General features: G+C 32.6%; 1 pseudogene; it reads left to right on the top strand.

Moving 5' to 3' along the window:
• On the top strand, positions 1–2,270 carry LOC117908335 (annotated as a pseudogene).
• The last annotated feature ends 11,604 nt before the right edge of the window (positions 2,271–13,874 follow it).

The following is a 13,874-nucleotide window of genomic DNA, read 5'->3' as shown; positions in this document are numbered from 1 at the left end:
ATGGATTTTGTGAGCCCAGTCTTGGATATTGCCTCTTGCTTGTGGGATTGTACTGCCAAGCGTGCTGTTTACATCCGTGAGCTCCCAGAAAACCTTAACTCTCTAAGAACTGCAATGGAGGACCTCAAGAACGTCTATGAAGATGTGAAGGAAAAGGTGGACCGTGAAGAGAAACTTCGGAAGAAACGTACTCGTGCAGTGGACGGCTGGATCCAGAGCGTAGAAGCCATGCAAAAAGAAGTAAATGATTTGTTGGCAAAAGGTGATGAAGAAATCCAGAAGAAATGTCTTGGAACCTGTTGTCCCAAAAACTACCGTGCCAGCTACAAGATTGGGAAGATGGTTCGTGGAAAGATGGATGATGTGACTTTAAAGAAGACGGAGGGCTTTAATTTTAGTGTGGTGGCTGAACCTCTGCCCAGTCCTACCGTGATCGAGAGGCCTCTTGACCAGGATTAACAATGAGTTCCTTAAAACCAGGATTGAGTTTGATGCAGTGATTTGGGTGACTCTGTCCAGACCAGCCAATGTGGAAAAGGTCCAGCAAGTTCTTTTCAATAATTTGGAGATTCCTAGTTTCCAATGGAAAGGTAGGAGTGAGGATGAAAGGAAAGAAGCAATATTCAACGTCTTGAAGACGAAGAAATTTGTCCTCTTATTGGATGATATATGGGAGCCTCTTGATCTCTTTGCAGTGGGGATTCCTCCTGTAAATGATGGAAGTGAGTCCAAGGTGGTATTGACTACCCGTTTTTCAACTGTGTGCCGAGATATGGGAGCTAAGAAGAGGATTGAAGTCAAGTGCTTAGAATGGGCGGAAGCATTTGCTCTGTTTCAGATATATGTAGGCGAAGACACTATAAATTCCCACCCACATATACCAAAGCTGGCGGAGATTGTTGCCAAAGAGTGTGACGGCCTCCCACTTGTCCTCATCACCATAGGACGAGCAATGGCAGGAGTAAAAACACCTGAGGAATGGGAGAAAAAAATACAAATGTTGAAGAATTATCCAGCAAAATTTCCAGGTATGGAGAATCATTTGTTTTCGCGTTTAGCGTTCAGTTATGATAGTCTACATGATGAAGTCGAGCAATCATGTTTCCTGTATTGCTCTCTATTTCCGGAGGATTATGAAATCGACTGTGATAGACTTGTACAACTATGGATTGGAGAGGGGTTTCTAGATGAATACGGTGACATAAAAGAAGCAAGAAATGGAGGAGAAGAAATTATTGCAAGTTTAAATCATGCATGCCTACTGGAGGTGAATGACAATATTGATCATTATCTAGGGGAACGAGCAAGATTTGTGAAGATGCATGATGTCATACGTGATATGGCTTTGTGGTTATCTTGTCAAAATGGGAATAAGAAGCAAAACAGATTTGTGGTTGTAGATGGAAGTGAATTGGTTACTTCTCAAGAAGTTGAAAAATGGAAGGGCACACAAAGGATATCCTGTCTCTGCTACTTTTGAAGAACTCATGGAACCACCATCTTTTCCTAATCTTCAGACTTTGCTATTAGTTGTCAATCCGAGGAGACCGTTATCATTTCCAAGTGGGTTCTTCACAGATATGCCCCTTATAACAGTTTTGGACTTTGCAAGCCTTGATAATTTAGTTGCATTGCCTAGGAACATTGGCAAATTAGTTACTCTACAGTATCTTAATTTATCTGATACAGGGATACAAAGGAGCTTAGGAATTTAAAAAAATTAAGGGTTTTGATTTTGAATCAAATGTTATTACTTAACGAAATTCCATCTCAAGTCATATCAGGTCTTTCTTCCTTGCAGTTGTTTAGTATTATGGATTCCCAGGAAGGTATCCAGGGAAATTATAGAGCCTTATTAGAGGAGTTAGAGGGGTTGAAATGCATGGGAGAAGTTTTCATTAGTCTCTATTCTGTTCCTTCCATCCAAACATTATTGAACTCTCATAAGTTACAAAGGTGCTTGAAAATCTTACAAGTATTCTGTCCGGATATAAACTTAATTCCACCTGTTATTTCCTTATCTGGAGAAGCTTGTGGTCATGCATTGTTGGAAGTTGGAAGATGTGACAGTCAATTTGGAAAAGGAAGTGGTCCACTCAACATTCCCAAGGCATCAAAATTTAAGGAAACTGCCTTTTGATTCCAAGATCAAAATTAGTAAGAATTTAGAGGAAATCAAGGGAGAACAAGAATGGTGGGCCGAGTTGGAGTGGGAGGACCAAACCATTAAGCACAACCTCACTCCATATTTCAAGCCTCAAGACTGGTAGATCCACTTCCATGCATGTCCAGGTACTTTCATTTTTTTTTCTTCTTAGTTTATTTTATTTTTTATTTTTCATATTATTATTACTATTTTATAGTATAAAATGCATGTACTGGATACAGAAGACAACTAATTAATTGTCAAATTTGGTTAGTTACGATGATGTTGGTTTGATTTTCCCAAAAACTTATTTTTGCTATGGTAGACTTCCTATGACTTTCGCAAAAAGGCATTAAACTTCTTTGTGCAAGATTTACATTAATCTTTGAAATATTTTAATTATAAAAATAGGTGGTGTTTGTTTTTTTGGCTTTTTGTTGAAAACATTGTTTTTAAAATTTAGGTTGTTTGTTTTTTCTACTTTTTCATAACTTATTATAAACTTTTTACTAAATAGAAAAAGTCAAAATATGTAGTTTTTTCTAAATAAAAAAAAATAATACATTAGTTTTTCTTTACTTTTTAATACTTAATAGAAATAAAATACTACAAAAACAAACAACTTAATATTTAATATTATTAAGCATTAAGATTCTATTTAGAATTAAGTAAAAAAAAAAACAAACACCATCTTATTCAAATGATTTTTTCTCAATTGTAAACACCTCAAAGATTCTCATTGAAAATTCTCTTTGTTTTGTTAAATTCATTTAAATTAATTTACCATTTAGATATTCCTCATAGACTTTTTATCACTAAGATTCCTTTACACATTTTTTTTATGCTTCAGATAATATAGTTTTTCCTCTAAGCTAATTTAAGAAAATTGTACCGAGTACAAATTAAATCTTCTAAATTTTAGAAATTTAAGAAATAAAAAGTTTGTGCAAGCATATTTAATTTGCATCCCCAATTCAAGTAGTAATTCATACTTAAATAAGCAAATTAATTTTCTTCTCTTTTTTTTTAATCTTTATTAATATTATTATTATGTGTTTTTTTCTTTTTTAGGCTAAATATTTGGGGAGATTTTCAAGAAGATCTTTGAGAAGTTTCCAATTACCCAACACCATGTGAAATGTTAATTATATGTCATATTTTCTATTTGTATGTGGTATGAGTAAACTCTAAATTGTGATGACATGTTTTGTTTATGTACCATGTAATCTTAATGTATTGTTGTCATCTTAATGTGTTCTTATTTAATTATATGCATCTAATAGTTATTAATCCTAATGTGTTGTTCTCATCGCTTTTCTTTTTCATTTTATACAAACTCTTATTTGAATATAAAAGTACACAAAATTGGACTTAGTTTTAGATATGATCTTTGTCTTTACCATTCATTTAGATTTATCCAAAAACTAGGAGAGAATTTTCCTTATTTGGTGTGACATAAAAGTATTTTCAAAACCTATTGTTTTCATGGTAAAATAGAAAGATTAAGGTGGTGTTTGTATTTTGGTGAAATAGAGAAAACTAAAATATTTAGTTTTTTCTATTCAGTTAAAAGTAATATGTTGATATTAACCAATATAATTAAAGTGAATTTGTTATTAATATGTTCAATTTAGTTATATTAATTGATATCAACATGTATTTTTAACTGAATAGAAAAAATCAATGTTTTCATAATCGAACCGGCCATTGAACCGAAAAAGTTATCGGTTCACGGTTCACTGGTCGGACCGGCGGTCGAACTGGTGACATCATAAATATATAGTTTATAAATTATTAAATTTTAAAATAATTATAAAAATAAAAATAATAATTTATATATTATTTAAAAATTACAATTTTATTTGAAAATCATAAATTTAAATTAAAATCATAATTTTAATTTTAATTTTGAAATTTTGAAATTTGTTTTTAAATCAAAAACTTGTTTTAAAATAATAAATTATTTAAAATTGTAAAATCAAAAATTTATTTAAAATTATAATGTTTTCATTAATTTAAATTAAAATTATATGTTTTAAAAATTATAAAGTAAAAATATAATAAATATAAAAGAAAATAAATAATAATGAGATGAGGTAAAAAATAAAAATAAAATATCTGGAAGAATGAAGGATTGGGGGGAGAGTTCTGCCAGTAGGAGAGCAACATTTGATTGACCAGTGGCCAGCAACAATAGCTTGGTGCGACAGTGGGAGGTGGCAGCCACATGGGAAGGGTTGTTGGAAAAAAAAAAAGGTTGAACCAAACGATTCGAAGAGAACCGTTCGGTTCATCCGGTTCGCCGATCGAACTGTTGATTCAACCGGTCTGATTCCGGCCCAACCACTTTTTGGTCCAATTGACCGAATCGGATCGGAATCGTGACTAGTCAGCTATCGGATTGGCCGGTTCGATCTGGTTTTTAAAACCGTGGAAAAAACTAAATATTTTGACTTTTCTATTCAACTAAAAAAGAAACACCACCTAAGAATTTTTTTTTTTTATTAAACCTAGGGCATTTTCTTTTTCATTGTTTTCTTTTTCTTTTTTCTCACACTTCCATGATCAAAGTGGATGTGAAAAAATTTGACATAAAAAACTTCTTAGTCAAACTATAGAAAAATTGAACTTAGGGTAAATTGAGCAAAACACTAAAATTAGGGGAATTCCATAAGTAAATTATAAAATTTTGGTTATTTGAATTTACTAAGGTTATGTTTGGTTATTGAAAAAATTGAGAGAAAATATGAGGGAAAGAAATATAGAGGAAAAGTGGAAGGAAAGAAAAAATGAAGAAAAATTTAAAAAAAGATTTAAAATCAATAAATTATTTTTATTTTCTTATTTAAATTCATTTTACTTATTTTTCTCCAATATATAAAAATCAAATAATTTTAAATTTATAAATTTCTAACTAATTTTAATTACATTAGATTTTATTTTGTATTTTTCACAGTGAAACTAAATATGAGAAAACCATTTTCTTTAACATTTTTTTTTCTTTTTTAAATATTTTCGAGGAACCAAATATAACCTGAAACTCTTTTGAATTGATCTTTTACAAAAGAATATGATTTGGATATTGTATTCATGATTCAAAGCTTTCAAATAAAAAATAAATCCTAGCAATGCAATATTCTGAATGTAAAAGAAGTTAAAATTTTTATGCATGGTTACTATTATAAGGGTAGTTATTTTTTACTATTAAAATATTATTATTTTTATTTAATTAAAAATATTTTCAGTTTTAAATTTAAAATTTTTTAAAAATACGATTTTTAAATATAAAATCAATCACTAAAATGGTCATTACTTTTATTATTTACTATAAATAAATCAATCAATCACTAAAGTGATTATTCTTAGTTCCAAAATATACAAATATAAAGTTATCTTCCTTTACCTTTTGGATAAACTAGAATTAGGTTAATTTGAAATGAATCACCTACCCAATCATTGTTCAAAAATCCGTTTAAATGATACTCTAAATTTTTTAAAATGATTTTAAATTTTTTTAAACACTTAATTTTTTTTAAATACTTAAAAACACTTCCATACATTTTAAAAGGCTTTTAACTCTTCAAAAATCTCTTCAAGATGATTCTAAATAGTTACTACTAAATCACTTACATTTTCAAAAAGATGCAATTAGTCATGTATATTTGTAGACCCCCATATGGGGCTTGTTTTTTTCATTTGCTGCAGGTCACACTTCTTGCCAAGTGGAGGGCTCTTAAAGAGCCAGATGCTGCTTCCTGGTTGGGTGGTTAGTGAATCAGGTGATGGGTTGGAAATGCAATGGGGTGGAGACACCTGTTGGAGGATATTCAGAAGAGCTTTTGGGCTGTTAGAGTGGGGTTTGGTTATTCTTTTGAAGTATGAGGGGGACCCCCCTCTCTTACCATGAATCCCGGCCAGATGGGACGGGCAGCCAGGAAGCTGAGGGCTTGATGCCGGCTGCAGAGGCGTGCAGCAGCGGGGAGTGGTTGGGCAAGCCATGCTTGCTGACCGGTGAATAAGAGGACAGAAGAGTGGCTTGCAAAAAGAAGACACCAAGAAAAAAAGGAAGGGTGGGGAACGGCGGGAGAGGAAGACAGAAGGAGAAAGGGGGAAAGCATTTTTTTGGAGAGGTAGGAGAAGAATCAGTGAGGTTTGATTATCTCTTACTTTATCTTATCTTATTTTTTAGGATCACCTTACGTTTCTTGCTGATATTCAGATGATTGCTTTGATTACCTAAGAAGGCAAACCAGTTTCTGACTTTTGTTTATTTGATCTTTGTTTTCTCCCGTATAAGCTGCATGTTGGATATATTTTGTGTTTGTGTGTTAAGTTCATTGAGATCCTCCCACCAGGCTCTTTTGAAAGCTCTTTTGGTCTTCGTGACGCAGAGCTTGGTTTTAGTGGTATTATCTCCCCTTATACATTGCTCTGTTCTCCTTTTTTTTGTTCTTTTTTCTTTTTCTTCGCTTTTCCCCTCTATTCTTGGCATTTTCTGGGGAGGAGATTCGTTAGCTTAAGGGTGAAGCAAAGTAGCAAACTACCTGGATATATTTTGCAGAGTGAGAGGAGGAGAGCATTCCAGTCTTCCTAGTGTTTGGCTGGAGATATTTGAAAAGAAGAGATCCTTTCTTGGACGGCAATGCTACAGAGAAAAGGGTGGAGACATTAGAGGTTTGAAGAAGCAAGTTGAAGCTGTGAGGAGAGGCCCAGGCGGAGTCGCGGAGAGCAGGGAAAGAGCTTGTTAGTTCGATCCAGTTTAGCTTGTCCAAGCAAAGGCTTCATGTTCTCATGATGAATAACACGGTTACCACATGCCTACGCCTTCTTCACTGTTCGCGTCAGCCACACCTATTTCCTCACTCAAGCTTACAGGAATCAAGCATCCTCCACCACACCCATTTTCCTCTCATTCATTCTCCATCCCACTCCCTCACTTACATGGAGTCTCACTGGTGTATGCTATTTTTCACTCCTTCACATACCCATTAAAACCACTCACCCAAGCCTCCATATCCATACAACCCACCAAACCTGCTTCTCTCTCTAAACTTTCACCTACCTGTGGGATCTTCCCTAAAAAATGCCACGTGGCTCTCTCTCCCTTGCACACGCAGACGGTCCCCCTTGCGACGCGCGGCATAGCTCATTCCACCCGGGGAAGAATTCTGTCCGGCCAATGTTCAACCTTCTCCGGATATCTCACATCCGGAATTATGTCCAGTCGACGTTCCACCTTCTCCGGATATCTCACATCCGGAATTTTGTCCGGCCAACGTTTCACCTTCTCCGGATATCTCACATCCGGAATTCTGTCCAGCCAACGTTCCACCTTCTCCGGATATCTCACATCCGGAATTCTGTCCGGCCGATGTCCCACCTTCTCCGGATATCTCACATTCGGCGCCCCGACGCCGGATGGGAGAGGAGGGCGGTTCAACTTCCCCGGTCAGACATGTCCGGATCCTCTGATAGCGCTTACCCGGAGAGCATCCGCAGCTGACAATTCAGATTCCCCGGACAGCTTGGCTCGTCAGACACTCGCGATTCGCCGAATCTATTTTCACCCGCAATCTTCTGCTCCTCTTGATTTTAATAGGCATGAATTTTTTTTTTTCATAATTTCGGAATAATGGAATCTGTGATATTAATTCATGCAAAATAAATGGGTTTTGGTGGGAGCCCGACATATGTGACTTTATGATTGATTGATTGATTGATTGCTTTGATTATCATACATGATTGATTTACCCTACTCTCTAACATACATGCGATTATTCCTAAATTGTGCACTAACCCTCTCTATTGATAGCGCATGGTGGCTCGTTGCCCAGGTATGTACCCATTTTCCTCTAATCGTTGTCTATGCATGTCTCGACTTTTATGTGTGCATGATCATTCAGGATATTCATTGATTTACTCGTCAATTGTCACGTCAGCTTCATTTTATTAGTAGAGACCCGACTTTAGGGACTTAAAGGGGTGCTACGGTCTTTATCGTACCTTCTCGATAAGTAACCTGACCCCCGAACCCGATCCGGTTTTTCACAGACCGTCTTTTCCAAAATAAGGAGTCATACTTAGGGTTTTTCTTTCTTATTTTGTTTTCCCTTTAAAAAAATTAAAATAAGTGACGACTCCAAGTCATTTTCAAACAATAAAATCATTTTTCAAAATAAAAATCGAAGCTCGCCATCGAGTGGGAAACGCATGAGCCGAAATGCGGGGTCCACAATATTATATCCAAAATGCTCCAAGAAACTAAAAATTGGCTAAATGTCTAAATTGAAAAATTGTAATAATAAAATGTAGCATTGACCATAAATGCACTGTGAATAAGCTCATTTCTTAACTTTAATTCCATTTTTTACTAGAATTAACTTAGAATTTAGAATGATAAGAATTGTTGTATCATAGGAAGAAGTTTTTCCACCAATTTAACGTGACAAAAGCCTATCAGCTTTCTAGTGTGTTTGACAATGATTTTAAGAAGTGTTTTTGGTTTTTCTAATACTTGAAAGATAAAAAAAAAAAATTTAAGTATTAAAAATGATAGAAACAATTCCTAGAATAACGATCAAACAAACTCTTTAAGTAGCATCTTTCACATTTCCAACCTATAAGCCAAAGAACATGCAAAATCTCTAACAGACTAACATGACTTTTTTGAAGAGAATGAAATAAATTTATGGATTCAAGTGTTCTCTGTAAGGATTACCCAAACTACTCGCAGAAATACCCAAGTGTTAGATCTCATCCTGTAACCCATTCAAGATCTCATATTAATAGCCTAAAAACAACAAGATCATGTTATAACCCAAAATCAAGATCATGTTAAATCATCAAGAAAAATAAATCAGAAGTGTACATGGATCCATTGTGACGCAGTAAAATGAGGTTTTAGTCTTCCACGTCTAAACCTTTCTTCTTCAAAGAGAAAACCCTTATTTCACTCAACGATGGGATATGAGTATATTCTCTAAATCTGTTTAGACTAGGGACCTTAACCTATTTATAGTTTTTTATGTTTTTATTTTATTTTTGGCCCATCATAAAAATAAAATAAAATCAAGTCCTTTGTATGCATTAAAGCCCATATTTAATGAGATGCCTAAGCAAAGCAAAAAACAAGCAAACAAACACTAATTTGATTACTGTAATGGGCTAAACGAAAATGATATCTAATAATTTACAATTAATCAACATATGTGAGCCCACTTTAATAATTTCCCAATGATCTCCCACTTGGCCACACATGTCACTTTACATTTGTACATTATTAAACAATTTTATGAGCTCAATATTTGTTATCTTCATCAAGTAACATCTTTAAACAATTTGGTCCATCCATTATACCAATATAGGATCAAAGCGATCTTCATTACATATTTCGTAACTAGGCCAATCAATGGACACATATATCAATATAATCAACAACATAGATCAAGTGTGGATGCATAGCATGAAAATTTCATGCAATGTGATCCCTTAACATGCCTATTTCAAACTGGTCCAACTTTATAACTTAAAAGAGTTAAAATAACACACTTCCAAACTTTATGTAAAACTCTTCAATTTAAAAAATGTAATTTTATTTTAGAGTTTTCAATAAAGAAAGAACAATACTTAAGTTTGATAAACAAAAAAAAAACATGTCAATAACAAATGAACATCAACTAACGAACTCCCACTATATTAGCATATCACTAAGATGAACTACACCCATACAAGCTACATGCTCATGGAACACTTTAGGTGATAAACCCTTAGTGAGTAGATCCGCAATCATGAAGTTTGTACTAATATGTTCAGTGGATACTTGAATAATCATAACTCTTTCCATAGCAACCAGAAACCTTAAGCCAATATGCTTCAATTTTGATGAGCTTCTATTGTTCTTATAATACAATTCAACAACTTTGTTATCACACTTTATCCTCAATAGTCTTTCAATGCCATCAACAATACATAGTCTAGTAATAAAATTTTGTAGTCATATTCCTTGATTCGTTGCCTCATAACAAGCTATAAATTCTACTTCCATGGTGGAAGTAGTTATGAGTGATTGCTTGACACTCTTCCATGACACAACTTCTCCAACCAACATGAAAACATAGCCAAAAGTGGATCTTTTGCTATCAAGGCAACCAGCAAAGTCGAAGTCAGAATACCCCATGATTTCTAAATGATCAGATCTCTGATATGTGAACATGAAATCTTTTGTTCTCTATAAATATCGCATAGCCCTCTTAATTGCTCTCCAATGATCCATTTCTGGGTTACTTAAATATCTGCCAAGCATACCAACTATATACACAATATCCATACACATAGAAACTTGAGCATAAATAAGACTCCTTACTGCTGAAGCATAAGGAATATTCTCCATATTTTTCTTCTCAATTTCGTTCCTTGGGCATTGAAGCAAATTGAATTTATCAACCTTAGCAATGGGCATATCTCTTAGTGCACAATCCTTTATGTCAAATCTACTAAGCACTTTATCAATATATGTCTTTCATGCTAAGCTAAGGATACCATGAGAACAATCTCGATGAATCTGTATGCCCAACACAAAAAATGCATTACCAAGATCTTCAAAATAGTTTGCAAGAAATCTCATAGTTTCATGACTTGATAAATTGTTAAATGTATATTCTCATATATTTCTAAGGGTGTTTATATAGGATACACAAGGCTATTTCAGGACAGCCAACTATACAAAATAATCAACAACCATGTAGAATAAATCACAACTATTCGACAACTATACAAACGGTTGTACATAGTTGTACCAATAGTTGGACTTAGTTGTACCGACAGTTGACTCTCTCCCTCAAGTTGGTGCATAGATATTGCACATGCCCAACTTAGGTAATGATGCATAAAATGGACCACTAGTAACAACATGAGTCATCATATCCAATGATTCCAATTACAATGATTTCACAAAATCTACATATTTGGGTTGACCATTTCTACTGCCTATAATTGTTACAATAATATGCCCTATTTTGATTCCATTTCCATCCATCATGGTTGCTTTCATTTCCTACCACAAAAGAATAGTCAACAAAAAATGGAATAAAAAAGAGAACAAAAGAATTAGGTATAAAAACCTTCAAGCTATGCCCTCAAAATTTGTGAGAAGGCAACCTTTTCAACCTTGTCATTCCTAATCTTCATTTCATTGATTTCTTGCAAGAGCTTATCAACAAACATTACATTGCCACTAGGTTTTCCAACTATCGAAGCAAAGTGGAATGCCAATAGAAGCCATGTTGGTGAAGGGCAACAGAAGTAAGATGTTTGCACTTTCTTAAAAGAGATAATATCAAAGAGAATCAATTTAACAACCTAAACAAAAATGAGAAAACTATAGATTAGGCTTCATGAAATAGAACAATATCAAATTTGTGGGTGTTTGGGGATTTAGGGTTTTAAAGGAAGAACAAAGAAGGAGGAAGAAGTTAATTGTAGGTGTTTTGGTGTTTCAAATTACAAATTTACCCTCACTTATTAAGTAACGTGCACAACACATGACATTTTCGTTCAATCATATTAACACTATTCAACAAAAAACGGTACAATGTCGATCTTTAAGAAGCTTAGAGAGCAAGTTGTTGGATTTTAAACATGAGGGGGGGCAATGTATAAAACATGCAATAGGTTGAGAGGGTAAAATGTATTAAACCTTTCATTTAAATTAATATATATTTTTTTAGAAAGTATTTTTCAAAATAGTTTTTGAATCATTAATTTAATTTTTTATTTATAATTTAAAAATAGGAAATAATGTTGATTTTCAATTATTTATAAAAAAAAGTTTTAAATGCAATGAAAAATCCAAACATCAGTTAAAATAAGGGAGAATTATGCTAGATCTAGCATGTGAAGAGTGGTGCAATAAAGACAAGAGAGTTTCATAAATACTGGGTCCCACAAACACTAGCTTGAGTTGTTACAATTAATTATTTGGGACAATTTTTATGATATCTGATTTGGTAAGTCAAATCGGTATTTTTGTCCATTACTATTTCATATCCTTGTCATCAATTATGGGTGATATGAGGATGTATGTTGGATCAATTTTTAGGCTCATCCTACTTAAAAGCACAATTCTCCCTATTGTTTTTCCTTAATGTTGATTTTAAAAAATTGTACGATTCAATTTTCTCCTCAAATTAAGTCATCAATTAGAAATTTGTGAATTATAAATTACCTAATTGCAAATTTTGCATCCTCAATTCACGTAGCAATTTGTTCTCAAATAAGGACATTAATTTCCTTCTTTTTTTTTTCTAGGCTAAATTTTTGGGCAGACATTCAAGATCTTTTTGAAATTTCTAATTGCCAAACACCATCTACAATGTTAAATTGTGTAATGTTTTATTATTATTATTATTATTATTATTATTATTTGTATGTTCTATGAGTAAACTCTAAATTATGATGGTTATTTTTTTTTTCATGGACCATGAAATCAAAGTTGTAGCTTATCAAATTTAATATTTATATGCTTCTAAAAAGTATGCAAAACTGCATTTAATTTTGGATATGATCTTAACCTAACCATTGAAAAAAATTAAGAAGAAAATTCTTTCAAAAATGTGTGGAAAATTTTCATATAAGAAACTTAAAATTACATAAAAGCCTTAGGGTAAATGGAGCAAAACACAAAATTATGGCAATTCTAGCGATAAATTAGAACATTTAGGTTATATAAATTTTCTGAAACTCATATGTATTAATTTTTTTCATAAAAGGTTATAATTTGAATATTGTATTCATAATTCAGAGTAAAGTTTTCAAACTAAAAATAAATAAATAAAAATCATAAAAATACAATATTTTGAGTTCAAAGAATTACAATTTTTATATATGGTTACTGCTACAAGGGTGGTTATTTTTTACCATTAAAATATTATTATTTGTATTTAATTAAAAAAAATTCAAAATTGTTCTTAGCTTTTAATTAAAACATTTTAAAAATAAAACTTCTAAATATAAAATCAATCATATGACTAGATCATTACTTTTTCCTAACTATTGAAGCCAAAACAAACCAATATATATGAGTACAATATAAAAAGAAGTGATTTTTGAAGTTAAGCATCTACATGTTATATCTCAAAATTCAGTTCTCTAAAACAAAATAAAATAAAATAAACCCATATTACTTCTTCCATTTTAAAAAAAACTAAATATTTTATAATGAATTAAAAAAATAGAAAAACAAACAATATATAATTAAAAAGCAAATTGCTTTCAATAAAAAAATTAAAAAAAAAAACAAACACCCACCTAATTTTTATAGGAAAATGCTTTCAAAAACATTACAAAACATTTTTAACCCTTCCAAAATCACTCTAAAACAGCTCTAAATAAGTTTCATTTCACTGTCAAACTAATTACATTTTTAAAAAAAATGCAATTGGCCGTGCACTTACAAAGAAACCAGAAATTGAATAAATGTTCAAATTGAAAAATTGCAATAACAAAATGTAATATTGACTCAAAACACCAGACAATTCCTACCTAAGTTTTGTGAAATGCCTTGGAAAGGGGGCCTTTTCAACCAACCATTTAACATAACAAAGTTTCAAGTAATATCTTCCACACCCCCAACCTGTAAGGCCAAAGAATAATGCAAAGACTCTTTAACAGACCAACAATACATTTTTCAGAAGAATGAAATAAATTTACTGTCTTCCAAGTGTTCTCAATG

Source organism: Vitis riparia, chromosome 19, assembly GCF_004353265.1.
Source record: "Vitis riparia cultivar Riparia Gloire de Montpellier isolate 1030 chromosome 19, EGFV_Vit.rip_1.0, whole genome shotgun sequence".
In the NCBI taxonomy this organism is placed as follows: Eukaryota; Viridiplantae; Streptophyta; class Magnoliopsida; order Vitales; family Vitaceae; genus Vitis; species Vitis riparia.
The sequence above is the reverse complement of the archived record's forward strand: the minus strand, read 5'-3'. Positions and strand labels throughout refer to the sequence as shown.